This window comes from Ailuropoda melanoleuca, chromosome 10 (assembly GCF_002007445.2).
Source record: "Ailuropoda melanoleuca isolate Jingjing chromosome 10, ASM200744v2, whole genome shotgun sequence".
NCBI lineage: Eukaryota > Metazoa > Chordata > Mammalia > Carnivora > Ursidae > Ailuropoda > Ailuropoda melanoleuca.
In genome coordinates, this window is record NC_048227.1 from 80,605,829 (window position 1) to 80,625,960 (window position 20,132).

Sequence of the window (20,132 nt, forward strand, 5' to 3'; positions counted from 1 at the left end):
CGTGCCTACAAATTGCAACAACAAAATAAGAGAACTATAATGGTAACCAACATGGGAAAGTCAGGGATAGGATGGCTGGGGGAAGGTTGACGGGCATCATTGAATGTAACGCAGTTTAGTGAACTTCCATTTGATTTCAACTCTGAATGGAAGCTACATAGACATTTATGTCACCTCCGTCAGTAAGCTCTGGAGTGTCAGCAGCTTGCTGAAGGTGGGGGTCCTTGGGGTCCACGCTAGTCAGCTACAACTGAGGCTCATTACCTGTGAAATCCTAGATAAAGGATTCTCTAAACCTTGATGATCTGTGTAATGGGGATGCTAACTTAATATAAACTGCAAAAAATAACTGAAATAGAGAATTTAGTAAGTGCCTTCTCCAGTTGGAATCTCACATGGAAACTATGACGTGTCTATGGTCCTTACCCCCACCCTACACACATCACAATTTCAAACAGAACATATTATACAACACAAATTGTTCCCACAACTCAAGATAATAATGGTTATGTACTGGGCTTTAAGCACATGAATCGTATGGGCCACTTAATCTGCCAGGCCAAGGTTGGGCCGGTGTGATGGGAATTCCATCAAAGACCTGAAAAGACAATCTATTTTGTTCTTCAGATGTCCCCCTCCTTTTTTGGTCTCCCTATGGACAATGCTCCAGAATGAGTTACATCAAAGAACTAAATACCATGATAACAGAATAAATACTTATTTATCAAGTAGGGCTAAAGTTTAAGTAGAAAAAGCAGGGAGTAAGATAAAAGCTAACCCAAAGAGTTTTTAATTGTTCAGGGTGGATGGGAAACAATAGAATGAGCCCAGCTACACCTAAATGCAGTTAAAATATAGCCTTGGGCAAATTTAACCATTTGAAATACTTACTTTTTCAAGTGAGGACTAAGCTAGAAGTTCTCCTGTAGCTGTAATATTGTCTGGGAAAAGATAAATCTAAAAGGAACTTCTTGGACGTCCAGAACCACGTCATGTGGCTAATCCCTTGGAGCCCTCCGTTTTTCTACCCACCACCCCCATTGTAGCCTTTAGTCAGAGATTTTGTGGCTTAGTTATTTACATCTCAAATGCCTCTCTGGACTGTTGAGTTCCCAAGATGAGACCATATGAGCTAGATTCATGTTTCTTGCCTGCCTAACACTCCTTGGTCAGGCCCTACTCTCATTCCCTCTTTCCACTCTTTCTTTGCTCTCTAGGCTGGCGCCATCTTGGCTCTTTTCCTTTCACAAAGCCAACTTTGTGTCTGCCTTTGGGACTTTGTCTATGTCATGCCCTCCACCTGGGATGATTTCCTCCTGATGGTCACATGGATGGATCCTTCTTGCCGTTTAGATCAGAGCAAACATCACTTACACAGTGGACCTAAACTAACCAGCTGGCCATCCTTTGCCATTCACCCTATTTCAATTATCTGCATATTAGGTTTATTATCTGACGTTTTTCTTGGGTTCATAGTTTGTCTCCTTGCACTAGAAAGCAGTCTCTGTAAGACAGGGATATTTGTTTTATTTTCCACAGTATCTCTGGTGCCGAGAAGAATGTGTGACCCAGAGGAAGTGCTTAATAAATGAAATGATTTAATAATACACCCTTATATATTGCTGGGCACATAATAGGTTCTCAACCAAATTTTGTTTTCCTCCCTTTACCTAATAATCAAGGGTACATTTTCTTAGCAGTCCCTTTACAACTCAAGCAAGACAAAATCAAACCAAATGAAAAACTCTCGAGTTCAGGTATTTTGTTACATATTACATATTATGCTGCTCAATCGGTTCAGAAAACTGAAACGCTAAATTTTATGAACGGTGTAAATAAAGATTTTGAAATCAAGGCTGTTCTTTTGGTCTAATGAGGTCACTAAACAACCATATTGAATAATCATTTTTTGAGAAAACTGAAGTAGATACTCTTTTTTACAGACAACATTCAATGGATACTTTGTCAAGTTCAGAGAATCAAACATTGGGAGGGTGGCCATCTAGGCTTTCATCTGCCCAGCTTGGTAAAATGACCGCTTAGCTTCTTATTCCAAGGACCACAGATAATCATCCAATGAGTCAGAAAAATGCATCCTCTTTTTTCTTTTTGAAGTTGCTCCCTAAATTCTCCATTGCCCCCCCCTTCTTCGCTGTCTATTAAGTTAGACTCTTAAAGTGAGAATCCACTAAGTTCCATGATACTTCTGCTTTCTGCTGAAGGCCCTCTGACCTGTTCCCTCTGTGAACCTCCCCAGTTTTGCAGGTATAGAATGATCACATTCATGAAATGTTGGTAGTTGACTAAGGAGAACTACCCCTTTTTAAAGTTTAATGAAATAGCAGACTAACTTTCCCAGAGAGGCGCAGTTGGCTCTCTCCAGGTCTCTGCCCAGCACTCTATGATTGCCTTGCAGAATCTGTGAGGGCAGGTGCACCCTGAGTAGATGATGGTAGCGAGATGTCCCACTGTATTTGCAGATACATAGGAATAAAGGGAGGGAAAACCCTCTTCATTAATGATACCGTACGGATTTGGTTTATAGAAAAGCACTCTCATAACCTCTTTGACTTTTGTCATTCAACCAATGTTATCTCAAGAGCTTCAGAACCTCTCATCCAGCCTGAGGACATATGGGATAACAAGGCCACCTCACAGACCGTTTCCCATCTTGCAATTGTAAAGGTCTTCCATAACTTTCATATTGCTGGGAAGCCTGAAGGAACATTTATTACAAAACACTCCTACTTTATTTTCTTTTAAAATAGCCTTCGCTACACAATAGTAAGGCTTTGATAAAAGGGTCTCTATTGTGCACACCTAGTATGTCATTTTATTTTATTTGTTTTTATTTTTTAAATTTATTTATTTGAGAGAGACAGAGATAATGAGAGAGAGCATGAGCAGGGAGGAAAGGGAGAAGCAGGCTCCCTGTTGAGCAGAGAGCTCGAGGTGGGACTTGATTTCAGGAGCCTGGGATCATCACCTGGGCCGGAGGCAGACGCTAAACTGACTGAGCCACCCAGGCCCCCCTAGTGTGTCATTTGAAAGCCATAGCAGAGTGACCGTTGGGTTGTCAGATGTGGCAAGGTGCATGTACAAGTAGCAGATGGGTAAGTAACTGCGTTTTCAGATCGCCGATTACATGTACCTACATGTGTGTTAGTCAGGGTTCTCCAGAGAAGCAGAACTAACAGTGTGTGTACATACATATGTACATACATATATGTACGTATTATTACATGTATGTGTGTTTACACACGTGTGTGTGTGTGTGTACAGAGAGAGACAGAGAGAGAAGGTTTTTATTTTTTAAAAATTGGCTCATGTGAATNCGTATTATTACATGTATGTGTGTTTACACACGTGTGTGTGTGTGTGTGTGTGTACAGAGAGAGACAGAGAGAGAAGGTTTTTATTTTTTAAAAATTGGCTCATGTGAATATGGAGGCTGTCAAGTCCAAAATCCTTAGGGTGGGCTGGTGGGCTGCAGACCCAGGAAAGAACTAATGTTGCAGCTCAAGTCTGAAGACCATGTGCTGATAGAATTCCTTCTTGCTCAATGGAGGTCAGTTTTTGTCCCGTTAAGGCCTTCAGCTGTTCAGGTGTTGGGATAAAGCTCACCCACATCATGGAGGACAATCTGCTTTACTCAAAGTTCACTGATTTAAATGTTAACCTCATACAAAAAATACTCTTGTAGAAACATCTAAGATGTTTCACCAAATATCTAAGCATTGTGGCCCAGCCAATGGATATATAAAATTCACTATCACAAGCTCACTTCCTGTCAATTTGGCACTCATACACATATTTTTAAATTATATTTAATCTCCATATAAAAACAATAATAAGGTCAATATTTCCACCTAACATGATGCAACTATCCTGCATATAATGGAAAACCTAATAACCTTTTCCCCAGAAGAGGATGTAAAGTCGTTCTGGGATGTTTATTCTTCTCGATATCCTATAACTTAAATACTGTGATACAAAGTCCACAATTCTTAAATACTGTGATATAAAGTCAATGCATCTTATGTTACATGACAAGGGGATAAGAGAGGGAAGAAAACAAAGAGATTTACACACACACACAAACACAAACATATTCATAACAGATAAGGAAGAAATACTCAGGACAATTACAGTCTTTGTTTCTATAATTGGCCAAATACCACAACTGGTATTTATCACTATTTTATTCCACTACCTATTTGTCTTTAGCAAGCACCTCAACTGGTTGTGGTTCTTTACCTAATAGGGTGATGTAAACCTTCCTTCCCGACAGGGTCTGGGCCATTAGTAGTCCTGTCTGGATTGAGTTGCAGTTTTCCACTGAATTTATTTGTTTATTTATTTATTTATTTATAATAATATTTTTTTATTATATTATGTTAGTCACCATACAGTACATCCCTGGTTTTCACTGAATTTAATCAAAAGGCGTGGTAACAGTAAGAGACTCCTGAAGGATCTCTTATATTCCAGACATACTCTTCCTTACCTCCATTATGGAGTAGTAATCCAATTTCTCCTTGGTCTGGGCCATTAGTAGTCCTGTCTGGATTGAGTTGCAGTTTTCCACTGAATTTATTTGTTTATTTATTTATTTATTTATAATAATATTTTTTTATTATATTATGTTAGTCACCATACAGTACATCCCTGGTTTTCACTGAATTTAATCAAAAGGCGTGGTAACAGTAAGAGACTCCTGAAGGATCTCTTATATTCCAGACATACTCTTCCTTACCTCCATTATGGAGTAGTAATCCAATTTCTCCTTGGTCATCAGGACCAATCATCCCAGCCAGCATACTACCTCCCTTCTTTGCCTGCTGATTTAGGGGCACAAAGAGCCCAAAGTAGCTGAGTGGCAGTCTTAACTTCCAGTTCAATGAAATCATTACTGTGTCTCCCAGTGGAAGCATTCCTACCTTCAAAACCAAGGTTTTAGGCCAGCAGAGCATAAAGTTGGGAAGACAAGAAACAAAAATGTTGCTAGTCGGTCACTAGGGTTAATAGTGAGTAGTGCCACTCCCACTTCCACTCCTTGACTTCTGGATCTGTGAATCCCAGCTATGGGAGAAGCAGTGCATATATTAGATGCTGACACAGAACACTTACAGCCTCCTGGAAAACCTTGCTCCAGCCCTGCAAAGTATTACCATCTAGCTGGCACTGTAACTACATCTTCAAAAGGCCATTCCACTCTTCTATCAAGCCAGTCAGTCGCCTCAGGGTATTGGGGAATATGGTAAGACCAGTGAATTCCATGAACATAAGGCCACTTGCCATAGTTCATTTGCTGTGAAATTAGTGCTTTGTTCAGAAGCAGTGCTGCATAGAATACCATGATGATGGATAAGGCATTCTGTAAGTCCGTGGATGATTGTTTGGTAGAAGCATTGTGTGCAGGAATGGCAAATCTGTATCCTGGTAAGTGTATATTCCGGTAAGAACAAGACGCTGTCCCTTCCATGATGGGAGAGTTGGATAATCTGCCTCCCAGATAGTTGGCTGATCACCCTGGGGGGTGGTGTGATGTCAGAGGCTCAGGGTTGGTCTCTGCTGCTGGCGGATTGGGCACTCAGCCATGGCTGTACTTAGGTTGGCCTCAGTGAATAGAAGTCCATGTTGCCGAGCCCATGTATAACCTCCATTTTGGCCACTGTGGCCACTCTGTTCATTAGCCCATTCAGCGATGACAGGGGTGGCTGGGAAAGAGGCTAACTGATATCCACAGAATAGATCATCCCATGATTATTAAAATCTTTCCCTGCTGAGATCACCCTTTGGAAGTCGTTCACATGGAACACAAATATCTTCATATTTTTTGCCTATTCAGAGAATTTTATCTACATTTCTCTTCCCCAGACTTCCTTGTCACCCATTTTTATTGCCTGACTATCCAGCCCAATCATTAGCCACTTCCCAAGAATGGACATATAATCACATGTCTGGCCAGTTCTCCTTTCAAGCAAAATGAGCAACCAGGTGAACTGCTCTTCAGTTCTGCCCACTGAGAGGATTTCCTTCACCATTGTCCCTCAGCAGCGTCCCCGAAAGGGACTAGGATTGCAGCTATCTGCTTCGATGATTGTGTTTATGGGTGTCTGTATCTCGGTGGTGTCATTCATAACCCGAGGGGGTCATATGCAAGCTTCATCTCACACAGAGCTACGGAAATGCACTAACCCGTTGACTGGGTACTAGGCACTTGGATTTTTATTTCCCGAGGATTCGACATCATTTGCTGCTTTCTTAGTGTTTAATAGATTTGAGTACATGTCACTATTTTTAAAACATTCCCGGTGAGCTTCGATAGTTGGGTTTTGTTGTTTTTCTCGCCCGCCCACTCTTCATTTAGCTAATAATTTACAACATTTTTTGTAACCCTGTGAAAATTGGGCGCTGCATCAGTTTGCCAAGCAAAACTTCAAAGAAATATTAGTGATGCCGTAACTATATTACTTAACCACCCACTTAATGTATTTGAAAAATATTGAGTCAACGTATGGAAGGCGTTATCTTAGCACTGGACGATTTTTGTGGAAAATTCGGAGGGTCACCTAAAGCGTATTTTATGCTTTACACAGCAGAACCACAACTTGGCAGTTTGAGGTTGTTGAACACTCTGGGTGCCAGGATATGGCACCTTAGTCCTTCTGATGCCTCAAAAAGCTCCAAGAAAAGGTAACTTCTTGATACCTGTTACTTTGGGAGGCATCCATTATGTCTCCATGACTGGTTATTCCTAGAATTTCAGGAGATAGAGTAGGAACTTCATTTTCCACAGAGCTTATTCTGAAGTTTTGAAGCTTGTCTCTAACCCTGAAGACCATTAAGGACCTCATGGTCTCATTCCCGCTAGCAGTGACCCCCTCGGCTGAGCAGGGATGGTAGGAATCTGTGCACATGTCTGTACCTTTCTAGTAGAGACATGGAAGAAGCAGGATTATTTTGTGCCCTTGTCTTTCCTCATTTCCTAAGATATGCCTTGCACATTATTGATGTTCAGTAAATATTGGACATATTTAATGAGTAAGTCTCTTTGCTGGGCCCACCATAATTTCTCCTACTTACTATTCCTCTTTAAAACCCTAAGATGAACATTAAAAGCCACGATCCTTTGCTCAGGTGACACACTGCAGTGGGAGATGTTTATTCTAGACAAGTTAATGGGAGTACATTTATTTTTGTTTTTTATTATTAAATCCTGGATCAGAACTATGATTAGCTGTCATCATCAGATTTTCTAAGAGCATATGTTCATACCTTCAGACACTTTTCATAGTACTATTTGTTTTTGAGCTGTGATTACAGAATCCTTTTAACAAATAAGATTGCTTGTCCCAAAAGAATGATTTGATGGTTTGGCTAAGAGTTTCAGATATATTAACTACTTCTGTTATTTGTGTGATATGTGTGTGTGTGTGTGTGTGTGTGTGTGTGTGTGATAACACCAAGCTTGTTTCATAATCACGACTGCACTAAAGATATAAATAAAATCTTAAAAAAATGAAACTAAGCTTTGTATAAGCCCACAGAAAAATCACAGAGAAGAAACTAAACAGATGTGAGGAAAAGATAGGAATCATGAAGAATGCTTCTCTTTCTAAATCAATGCGGTCACTTAAAGAAGTTACTCTAATGTTATTTGCTTATAAAGCTTTATGTTTAAAATTCTACTCTACTCTACCCTTGTTTAGAGCAAATGACTATTCCAAAGAGACAAGGCTATTACTGTCAGTATCTACAATGGTTCTATTTCACATTTCATAAAATATTGCTTAAAAATCGAAAGTCTTAGAACAGAGGCATAGATCATCATGATAGATTGTTTGGAATTCATTCCAAAAATTCAAATCATGTTGTTTATATACCTTTTTATATACCAACATAAATCTAGTTTGGCAAGTCCTGATTCATAAGCCTTGAATTTACCTTTTAAGAGCCAAAGTGTGTTTTTTTCCTCTTTACCGCATTGTAAATACTGTACTTTTATGTCCACAAGCTGCTCTTGGAAGCATCGCTGATGGCCCACTGCCTTCTGACTTCTCCTTTTACAACGGGAACAAATAACCCAAGGGCAGAAATGAGCCCAACATACACAGTTTTTGTCCCAGCCCCAGTTGCCACCCTCCTCTGCCTCCTTCTTATTTCTTCCCGCTTCCCATGTACTTTTCTTAGGATTTTCATTTTCTTTAGGATTATCAGTTTCTGTAAGGTTAATGGGGATCTTGTAAGGTCAGTCAGGGCTGCAATTTTTTTCCCATAGCTTTTCTAAAAACAGTTATAGAATATTAGAATTAATATTACACACAATATAGTATGTGTATTACACATGATATATAATCTACATTGTATATGACATTAGCATCATTAAAATATTATAATTTTGATATTTTGAAAATGTTTGAGAACACATTTACATAAAGATATCAAAGAAGAACACACGCACTAAAACCTAGGTAGATCACTTCCAGGAATAAAAGTACCTAACACAGGTGGCCTTGTTAGAACATGAGCCGCTGGATCTAAAACACCTTCTCTGTCCCACATAAGCCAATTATTTTTCTTCGTGGAGCCATCCTTTCTGATTTTGACTGCTTTCAGATAATTTGTCTCACAGAGAGATGGGACGAAGTCATGTAGGCATTTCTGAAAATAACCCAACCGCTACTCACCGTAGCTCTATTGTAATCATGTGCTCATGTGTGTGAAGGACCCTCCATGGCCCGCACACTAAACTCTCTTTTCTCTTTGTTTTAAAGTTTGAAACTATGGTATAGATGGAAAGTTAGGGCTTGTATCTGACCAGCACCGCTGTTCTCACTTCATGGTACTACTCATAGACTTGTGAACAGGTTCTATTGGTGTTAAAAGGCCCTTAGGTACTATGAACCTCCCTACAATATTCCTGCTAACCCATTTCTCGAGCTGTTTCTTGTTTCTTTATTATTCCCATTGGAATCACCTCTACTTCCAAGGCTGTCTCTACCATTGTCAACTGGCATCAACTAATAAAGTTATTCTGTAGACCATGTTCAGATATCCTCATGGAAGTTTTGTAAGGCTTAGCTCCTCCACGCGTTCCAACACTGGCACACCTGGGGCTGCCAGGGGCATGCCGAGAAGCAGCAATGAACGTGTTCCTCTCTGTAACTCCTGCAGGACACCTGTTACAATAGCTAACGTTGAATGACTACACTGAACGGCAGGCACTATGCTTTAGTGTCTTTTATGCAATTTCTCATTTAATCCTCATAAGAAGCCTATGAAGAACGTACTATCCCCCTATATGTTGTTGGTTTTTTTTTTTAAAGATTTTATTTATTTATTCGACAGAAATAGAGACAGCCAGTGAGAGGGAGCACAAGCAGGGGGAGTGGGAGAGGAAGAAGCAGGCTCATAGCAGAGGAGCCTTGATATGGGGCTCGATCCCATAACGCCAGGATCACGCCCTGAGCAGAAGGCAGACGCTTAACCGCTGTGCCACCCAGGCACCTCCCCCATATGTTCTTAAGACCTGAGTTTAAAGGGGTAAGCGTTAGTTGTGTGAGGCAACATAGCTAGAAGTGGTAAAACCAGAATGCAAATCTAGGTTTTTCTGACACCAAGTGCTCTGCTTTTAACCAGTGAAATAATCCACCTCTCCGTCTGTTCGAAATGACAGCCCTTCACATAGCTGTAGGCAGCTGTAATTAGTTTAACTTGGATTTACATTATTTTGTTCATAGCCTACCTGTGTCTGTCCAGTTTATCTGCCTGAACTTTCAAGGGGAAAACTGTTGCTCCTTTTCCCCATAGAACCCAGCAGAGTGCTGGGCAGGAAGGGATTCCCTATACCCCCCTCCTGAAAAACAAAGCCTGCATTTACCTTAATTTCCCCCTTTCCCCAGTTCCCCCAGCCCCTTGGCAAGGCCACATCTCAGTTTGAATCTCATTCTTGACTTTCTGTCCTTTCCCCGAACATGCATCCACATTCAAGGGACTTTCATTGCAAAGCTCCCTTCTTACCTTTGTGAAGTTGTGGTAGGAAAGCTGGAGGAGTTTCCAGATCTGCTTTCAATTCCGTATTTTAGTATTTATGATTTAGCTCTGGGCAAAAAAAACACTTAACTTCTTCAAGTATCCTCTGGGTTAACACCCATTTTGTTAACCCCACAGGACAATTGGAAAGACAAGATGAGGTGAGGTACGGGAAGACAATTTGAAAACTCGAGTGTTTTATGTAATGTAATACTTATAAGAGCAGTGCAGCTGAACTATTAATATAAAATTTTCCTCTAAGAGCCAAAATTTAAGTCAGCAGAAGAGCTGATCGCCATGTAGTTCTTTCTTTCTTTTCTTTTTTAATTTAAATTTTAGTTAACATACAGCGCAATATTGGCTTCAGGAGTAGAATTCAGTGATTCATCACTTACATATGACACCCAGTGCCCCGTATTTCTGAGGAGGGAAAGATGGGACCCCAGAGCTACACTGCTCATTGAAGTCTCTGTCAAAGGCTCCAACCCACACTGAGCTATTTTTTTTCTAACCTCTTTTGCACTTTCTTTTTACTATTAATTTGCATCCTCATGAAATAAGAGTTATGGAATAAGAAAGAATCTTAGAGTTGATTTACTTCCATTACCTCTCCATTTTACAGATGGGCTTGCTGGAGGCTCCCTGCCCTAAATTCCAATTCTGTTTTCATTTTGATTATCCCAGGTATATATACTTCTCCAATTCTCCTGCCTCTCCTGTCCCCATGCATCCCACCCCTCCATTCCCAATACCTCCCTTTCTATCCCTTTCCAGGGGGCCATTTCATCCCTGGGATAGCCTGCTTGCATTATTAGTCACTGACCTATTCTCCTTATAATGTACAATTGTAAAATTAGAAGTAATTTTTCTTCAAATTTTGAAAACTATGTTTATATTTGACTAAATAAAATGCTTCCGTAATTAAGACAACAATCCCAAGCCCTTTTTTCATTGGTTTCTCCTCTGATAGACATATAACCTCCTAAAATGTGGTCTCATGTATTATGCATCACGTATTATGGAGCACTCTTCTTGGGCAAAAACAAAGCTATCAGAGGCAGATTATTTCAGCATGTTTAAAATAATAAAATACATTAGGACATTTTCGCATCAGCTGCAACCAAAATCCGCTACATATTTAAAATCTGCTAATTAGTCTGACGCAAACTAATAAAACAAAATATCATTAAGATGTGAGAAAAGTAACTTTGCAAAAACTATGAAGTTGGATTTAATCTACTTTCCCTGCATTTTTTAAGTGAGAAAATTTTCTGGTACTATTTTAGCTATAATAAAATGCCCTTTAATACTACAAAAATCAAAGATCTTAGATATGAAATGAATGATCTGGATAAAACGGGCACAAGGGAATACTTCATGAAAACATTTAAAAAGAGTCCTGGGGACCAGAAAATTCAGCCATTGTGAACCACTGTTAGTTCAGTCTTGGGTAAAGCAGCAGCAATAACAAGTCATTTTGGTCATCACAGAGAGGAAGAGACAATCGTGAGTTCAACAGAGGCAGAAACAGATTTTGCTCCAACTGTAAAGCTTCGGAAAGCTAAACTCGTCATGTCCACGGTCCCAGGGAGATGGAGGGGGCTTCTCTGGACTTAGCCGAATTGAGTCTGCTGTCACATATGCACACCCTTAGCAGGACAATCGTGAAGATCGGACCTGACAAATTTTGCTGTCAAACAGAACTTAAATGCTAGAGGACCTTAACTCAACCTTTAAACAGAGGCGTTCTGAAATGATACTCTGCTACTCACTGGAATAAATAACTTGTCCTTGAACTTGGAACCCTCTAAAGCACTGTAAAAGGTTAAAGTCATGTAAAAACGAAGTGTCCTCTGCTTTACAGATCCTTGCTGAAGAAGGTGATATTTTATCTAAATGACTAGGCCATGTCTAAGGTTCTTTCTAGCTCAAGGATTTTATGTCCAGCCATATGTCTATTTTCAGGAAACTTATCAGTCTTCTGTCTGGGGAACCAGATAATAGTCGACAGTGAATAATGAGCTTTGTGGTTCAGGGAGAAAAAGCTATAGGTCGAACAAAGTAACAACAATGACAAAATAAAACGTATTTTTCATCCCATGGTTTATAAGTTCTAAATAGAGCAGGGGTATCTGTGTTCACACGTGTATAAATGACATAATTCTTTCTATAAGTAAGAAGAGCAAGCATAAATTGACCCCAAGCTATATGCTGGACATAGTTCTGAGTACCTTCACTGCATTCTTTCCTTTAACCCTTCCTTTCCTTTCCTGTGATCTATTATAAATATTCCACTTTTGCCCGTGAAAGAAAGGGAAGTGCGGAAGGGTGAAACCCTTTTTCCAGGTCACACGGGTAACATGCCCTCGAGTAGATGGCCAACTCCAGCGGCCCTTCTTAGGAGCACACAGCACCAACCACAGCAGAAGGTGAGCTGCTGAGCCATTTCCTGTTGCTCCACACATGCGCACTGGCAAGCCTGGCCAAAGGCTTGCTGGTCAGCTCTACCGTGAGCAGGTCCGGTTGACTGAAAGAGATGTGGTTCAGGAAACCGGGGATGATTAAGGCCACCTGATCTATGATGGAGGAAATGAATACCACGTTTGATTTCAAGAAGTTTGAGTTGAAGAAATAGGGACAGTCAAAAGGGCATCGAGTCCTCATGATTGTGTTCCTGGTCCTTCCAAAGCCTCGCTCCATCGCTGGCGCCATTGGTGGCATTAGGTGAACTCTGGGATTCCCCGCTCTGGGTGAGATGACCTCACTCCTGAGATAGCTACCTTTCTGTAGTTAGAACCTGAGTAAATGAGACTAGTCCACTTAAAAGATTTTCACATATCCTTAGATTTTTACTAAATGGTTTATCTTTAATGGCAAGAGGCAAAGTCTACACTGGCCAGCATGTATCAGATGGAAAGTTTCTATGTAAGCAGATCCTGTTTAACTTGTATCCCGTTTTTCTTTTTTGTGAGATAATGCCATACTTGGAGGGTTGAAGCAACTGTTTTCTAGATATAAATATGAGAGCATTTTGCTTTTTAAGAAAAAAAGTCCAGAAATTATGTTTTTTTCACTTTTAAAAATCTATATAATGAAGTCCTCCCTCTCCTTCTATTAATTCAATGATCTAATTTTACGTATTCTCTGAAACACTAAAATATTTCTGTAGTCCATATGTTTTTAAACTATGAATCATTTTGTTTCTACATTTGGTACATAAACTATTACTGCTCCTGAATAAATATGAATATACCACTTTACAGTGATTTCTACACCCCCAGAAATTGGGCTGAATTTTAAAATGTGATGACTCATTAGAAAATATAAAGAAATAACGCATAATCCTGAGAAACATAAGAGAAAATTCATTTCTTCTTCCGTCGGGAAAAAATTCGCACAATAACAATTCTTACTCTTTAATTTTTGCTTGAAGGAAATATAGACATTCTGAAAATCCCAAGGGTAGAAATACATTTTCTTGTGGAAAGGTGACTTTAAATCAAAGCCCAGAGAGAACATCAGAGGGTTCCATTTTCCTACCTGGCAAATCAAGTGCCCAGTTAAAATCATGGCCTTTGCAAAAAAAACCTTATTGTTTAACCTCTGCATTATCTGACTTCCTCTAAGTAAAGAGCATTATCTGTGTAGCCAGTACGAGTACTGGGAAAACCGCACATTTTGAAAGTGTGGAGAAACTCATCCTACCTTGAAATTCTAATTTAAGAGAATGTTACAGGCCACTGCAGGACCAGCAATTAAAAAACAAAGGTGCACAAAAACAAACAACTCAGGTTTCAAAGCCTAAAAACAAAGAAAATAGGAAAGAGCCTAAACTTGTGTAGCTTGTTTGCTCATTGTCAGGACAAATGCTGGGAATGCGCGAGAGTCCGGTCCAATGAAAACAAGTGTGGGTGGTAGGATTATGGGTGATTAATTTTCTTCCTTTCTCTATTTTCCATTTCTTTCTTATGAAGAAATGCTACTTCTGCATTATGTTTTTAAAAAAAGCTTTTTAAAATTACTTTTGTTTCTCCAGCTACCATATTTGCGCATGGCAACTGAGAAAGCCAGTCCCATCCTCTGACAGTCACACAAAAAGACAGTGAGTATGAAATCTCTGGACAATCCCACCAGATTTCAGGGTGCACTAACCCTCTGCAAGTCTTTATTTCAAAAAGAAAGAATTTTAAAAGTTAACATCTCTTCCTACCAATGTGAACTAATTACCCCTAATATTTAACTCTACTGAAACTATGCATCAAGAGACTATATATTAGGTCAAAAAAGTAAAATACTCTGATGATGGCTAGCTTTGAATGGAAATATGCCATTTGCTGAAATATATTTGCTGTAGGAAATGATGGAATAATTTTATCACAATTATTTTAGGAGTTGGTAAAAGGTCCCATAACAAAATTCATACTGTGACTAGGACATTGTCTTTGTAAAGAATCCATGTATAGGCTCACACGTTTGCATGTTGCAGAAGGAGCTGTAAAGTTGCTTTAGCTTGCGTTTACACTTAGTGGAATTGAGAGCATGTAGGAAAAGTTTTAGTTGGAGCGCTGATGTGCTGAAGAACAAAGGACACGGGGCAGTATAGCGACTGCAGAAATAACTGCATCCTTCAGATTCAAATTCTAAGAAAACTACAAATGGACTAGATGGTTGTTTAAGCTCCTAAACCCGAGGGGTCTACAATCTTAAAGAACACAGCTTCTAGTTAAGACACATCATAGTCAACCTGACAAAAACCAAAAATTAAAACAATTAAAGCAGCCAGTGAAAGATGACATATTCAGATATTTTGTGCTTATGGAGTAGAAGAATTAATATCATCAAAATGTCTATCCTTCACCAAGCAATCATTAGAGCCAATGAAGTCCCTATCGAAATACTAACAGTATTTTTCACAGAACTAGAACAAATAATCCTGAAATTTGTATGGAACTTATGGAAGCTAAACGTGAGACCTGAAACCATAAAACTCTTTAAAGAAAACATAGGCAGAATCTCTTGGACCTCAGCCTCAGCAACATTTTCTATCTATGTCTCCTGAGGCAAGGGAAACAAAAGCAAAAATAAACTATCAGGACTACACCAAACTAAAAAGCTTTTGCACAGCGCAGGAAACCAACAAATCAAAAAGTGGGAGAAGATATTTGAAATGACATATCTGATACAAGGTTAATATCCAAAATATATAGATGACTTACACAACTCAACACCAAGAAACCAAATGATCTGATTTAAAAATGAACAGAGAACTTGAATAGACATTTTTTCAAAGAAGACATAGAGATGGCCAACAGACACTTGAAAAGATGTTCAACATCACTAATCATCATGTGAAAATGCAAATCAAAACCACAATCACCTTACACCTGTCAAAGTGGCTAAAATCAAAGAAATAATAAGTGTTGTTGAGAATGTGGAGAAAAAAGAATCCTCTTGCACTGCTGGTGGGAATGCAAACTGGTGCAGCCACTCTGGAAAACAGTATGGAGTTTCCTCAATAAATTAAAAACAGAAATACCATTTGATTCAGTAATTCCACTACTGGATATTTACCCAAAGAAAATAAAACACTAACTTGAAAAGATATATGCACTCTTATGTTTATTCCAGCATTATTTATGATAACCAAGATATGGAAGTAATCTAGGTGCCCATCCATAAATGGATGGATAAAAATGATGTGGTATACATATTCTTTTTTATGACCAAATAATATTCCATTATAGATCCATACTTATGTATAGATATAAACATTCCAAATTTTAAAAAAACCCACAGATTTTCAGATAGGATTTTAAAGGAAAACCTAACTATAAGAGTTCTAAATGAGAAGCACTTTAACCGTTAGACACAGATAGAGAAGTTGAAAGTAAATAGACAGAAAAGGCATATGAAGTGAAGAGTAGGCATGAGAAGGATGGCTTGGCTGTATTAATATCAGAAAAAAACAGACTTTAAACAGAGAAGACTTCAAGCCTTCAAACCTCTTACCAAGATAATGTGCGACATGATCTATTCATCAGAAAACTCTAACTTATAAAAGTGTATGTGCTTAGTATGAGAGCTTTGAAATATGTAAGACAAAAATTGAATTAAAAGAAGCCAAAGATAATTCTACCACCATAGATAGAGATTTTAATACCCCTGTGTCAGGAATTGACTGAACAATGAACCCCTGTCCTTCCTTCCCCAAATCACTAGACGTAGTCAAGGAATTGGTTCCTGGGGAAGCTCTTTGCTTGATGAGCCACTGCCGAGGGGACACGGTATCTTTGTAACCCCATTGATGACACGAAAATAATTTTTAAAAACGTTTTTTAAATGAGTAGATTTTAAGTATTACAACTGCTATTTCTCTACATGTTCTGCATTAGTTTTTCTTTTTTTCTTTTAAAGATTTTATTAATTTATTTGAGAGGAGAGAGAGAGAGAATGAGCGAGGGGGGAGGGGCAGAAAGAGAGGGAGGGGGAGAAGCAGACTCCCCACTGAGCAGGGAACCCTTTGTGGGACTTGATCCCAGGACCTTGAGATCATGACCTGAGCCGAAGGCGGACACTTAACCGACTGAGCCACCCAGGCGCGCCTGCATTACTTTTTCTTGTAACATAATTTTTCCAGCTCCAAAAAGTGCCTGAACACTATTTTCTGCACAGATTTCCTTCCCATTCCAGCTTCTACATAATTTTAAGAACCGTTTTTATTTTTCAATTGTGATGTTTTGTTTTACACAGCTTTTCACAACATGTGTGCTGCGGGTCTTAAGAGTGGTATTCACCAGTGGATGGCTTTTTATTCTGTGGTAGCACCACTAATGGACCAAAATGATGGCATAAATAGGCCAATTCACTTTCATGCTTTTCATCTCTGTTCAAAAGGCAGAAAACAAGACAGAATGATTTTTTCGACAGAGGAAATTGATAGGAAGTTTGGACTATAAGCCTGGTCTTCGAAAAAAAAAAAAAAGGCACGAGAGGGTTTTGTACTCCCCTCCTCAGCCCCTCTTTCCCCCCAGCTTCTGCTAATGGGCATAGTCTCTGACTCTCTTTTATAAAGGAAAGATTAAAGCAGAGACTTAGCCCACGTTGGTTCTCACAAGACAGCTTCTTCTTCTGAGGAAGCCTGTTAGAGGACTGGGCCAGCAGGCTCTCCGACCTACTCCCAGCTCTGGTATTTTCTGGTCATGAGCTTTGGATCTGTCAGCCAACCTCTCTCAGGGTCTGACTTTATCTCTCACACAGGGACAGTGACAATAGGCTGCCCCTCCTATTTCACAGGGTTGCTGAAAACACATAAATTAAATTCTTGTAAATGAGCTTTATAAAGCTGGGAGACCTAATACAAATATGAGGTATCATCTCTACTACTCTGCTACGGCTCTCTATTGAGTTAGATCCCATTTAATTAGAAAAGGTGAAAGCTCTAGTAACACTCTCTTAGGAATTTTAGCTCCTTTGGCTTAACCTCTTTTTATTTCTAGTGGGTCTTTACTCCATGCAATTAGGCCTCGTGTCTCAACTGTGGGGGAAAAAAAAGAAAAGAAAAAAAGTCTTCCATTTCCATACCATACTCTTCGTCTGAGGGTGGTTTTCAATCACACAACCGGAAGCATATTCTCTCTGATCTCAGAAAATGACTTTCCTCTGATTCCGACTAGGTTTGTACCCCTGGATAGAAGTCATGCTTGCCTCCACTGAGTATTCCCAAGTGTGACTCCCCCTGGGTTTTTTAATCCACTTCTCCCTCTGGAAGAGAAACTTGGGCCAGTGTATTTGCCCACCTTATCCTTTCCTCTGTCCTCCGCTCCCGGAAATAGACGCATTCCTCTGTTGCTCCCAATGCTTGAAGATATTGCCCACTCCGTAAAGCTATGCCTGAGTATGTGCATGCTTCAGATACTAAAATAAGATAAAATAAAGGGACTTGTATTATATAATATTGTATTGTATATATATAATTGATTGTGAAGTATAGTCAAGTGTTGGACTAGGTATAAACAAACAAACAAACAAAATACAATTTCCCCTCAAACGTCGCCTTTGGGTAGGGCTTTACTACAGAATGCTTCCAGCACATCACAGGGCCAGAGTGTATTTTTCCAATAATACCTGAATCATCATTAGTCCAGAAGGTTCTTGGGTCAGGCTTGGTCAGGATGCTGGCATGATTACATGGCTCTTTCGCCTTGAAAACATAAGGAGAAAAGAAGTGATGTGAAAATGGATTCACCGTTTCAGCTGTTCGCAACCTACAGTTTTATAGGCAAGATTCCAAGGCTGAAGCTAGTACATATGGCAGTCCTGGGCAACTTGGGATCATGGGTGACCTTTGACCCAATGCAGTTTCACCACCAGGGCTCATGGCTGGATGAGAGCATAGGGGCGGGAGCTCAGCTTCCACTAGCTCCCTTGCCCCGTGCTTTTTGCAGTGTGCAAACTATACAGCTGTACCAGAGGCCTTGTAGGATTAGCAAAATATTAATGTAAGGACCCTTATCACATGAAACGTGTTTGGGGCTTCTGCATAATAGAATACACGCTTGGGAGAATACATAATAAGGGAGAGCTATTTTTAACACAGTGACACTTTAAAATAAATTCTTCTGAAACTAACACCACAATACATGTTAACTAATGAGAACTTAAATAAAAACTTGAAACAAAAAAATGAATTCTTATTTATAATCATAACAGAATCTATATTTTTAAAATAGGAGCATATGCACATATGCAGTATATATATTATGCATTCAACCTAACGTCTCGGCCTAGTGCACATCCAAATAATAGATTCTTCACAATAATTTCCAGGGAACAGCAATGATCCTTTTTTTGGGTGCAACTTTATACTAATGTGATGTGTGGTTTTCAAATATAGTTTGGATCGGGGAAATATAAATCTCAAGTTTAAGAAGGACATTCCATTTATAGATATTTGGTATCTATAATTTGATTACTGTGGAAAGTCCTTATGACTATTTAATGGATAAATTCCTTCCATTGCAGCAACAGTCAAAACACTCAAGAATGTCACTTAATACTTTGTTTAGTTCTGCTGATTTTTTCTTTCCACAGCAGGTCTTTACTGATGAAAGAAACAGTGCATCAATTTGCAATCTGGCACAAGCTCCTTCTCTTGTTGTGAACTACTACCAACGAACGTATAGAAATCAGGATCTCGGAGAGTTATTTGCACCCTTATGTTCATCAAGAAAATGTGGTATAGACATACGGTGAAAAATTATTCTGCCTTAAAAAGGAAGGAAATCCCACCATCTGCAACAACATGGATAAACCTTGAGGACCTTAGGCTAAGGGAAATAAACCAAACATAAAGGGGACAAATACTGCATGACACTATTTATAAGAGGTATTAAAAGTAGTCAAACATGCAAAATCAGAGAGTAGAATGGTGGTTGCCAGGGGCTGGGGAAGTAGGAAGTGGGTATAAAGTTTCAGTTACACAAGATGATTAATTTCTAGATACCTGCTGAACAACGTGGTGCCTAAACTTAATAGTACTGTAATGCACCCTGAAAAGATCTGTTAATAGGAAAGAGCTCATGGTAATTGTTCTTACCACACACACAAAAATCTAGGCCTCGGTCACCCTCCTCCATCTGTAAATATATCAGATAGGCACATAAACTATTTGACAAATAAAAAAGGAAGTCTACATTTTATTAATGGAATTTCCTGGTAGTATAATGTGTTTTTAATTGATAAGAAACATGATTTCAGAAGTTAAGTGGTGGTAAAAAAAAAAAAATCATGAAAATGTAAATCTCAAGGGGGAAAAAAAAAAAGAATGTGTGGACCAGCACCATTCCCCGGATATTTTGAGCAACAATGAAAAAATCCCTCAAACTTCACCAAGCGGCCTCAGTATCAATTCCTTCAAAGGAATAACACATTCCACTAAAATACTTCTCCAATTGTTAGAAAGTTCTTTCCAAGTTGCATTGAAATCTGGATCCTTGAAACTCTGCTTCCCGGTTCTAGTTCACTCTTGAGTTGCATAGAACAGATCTGCTTTCCTTGAGAAATAATTCCTCAAATATCAGAGAGTAGCTATTCTC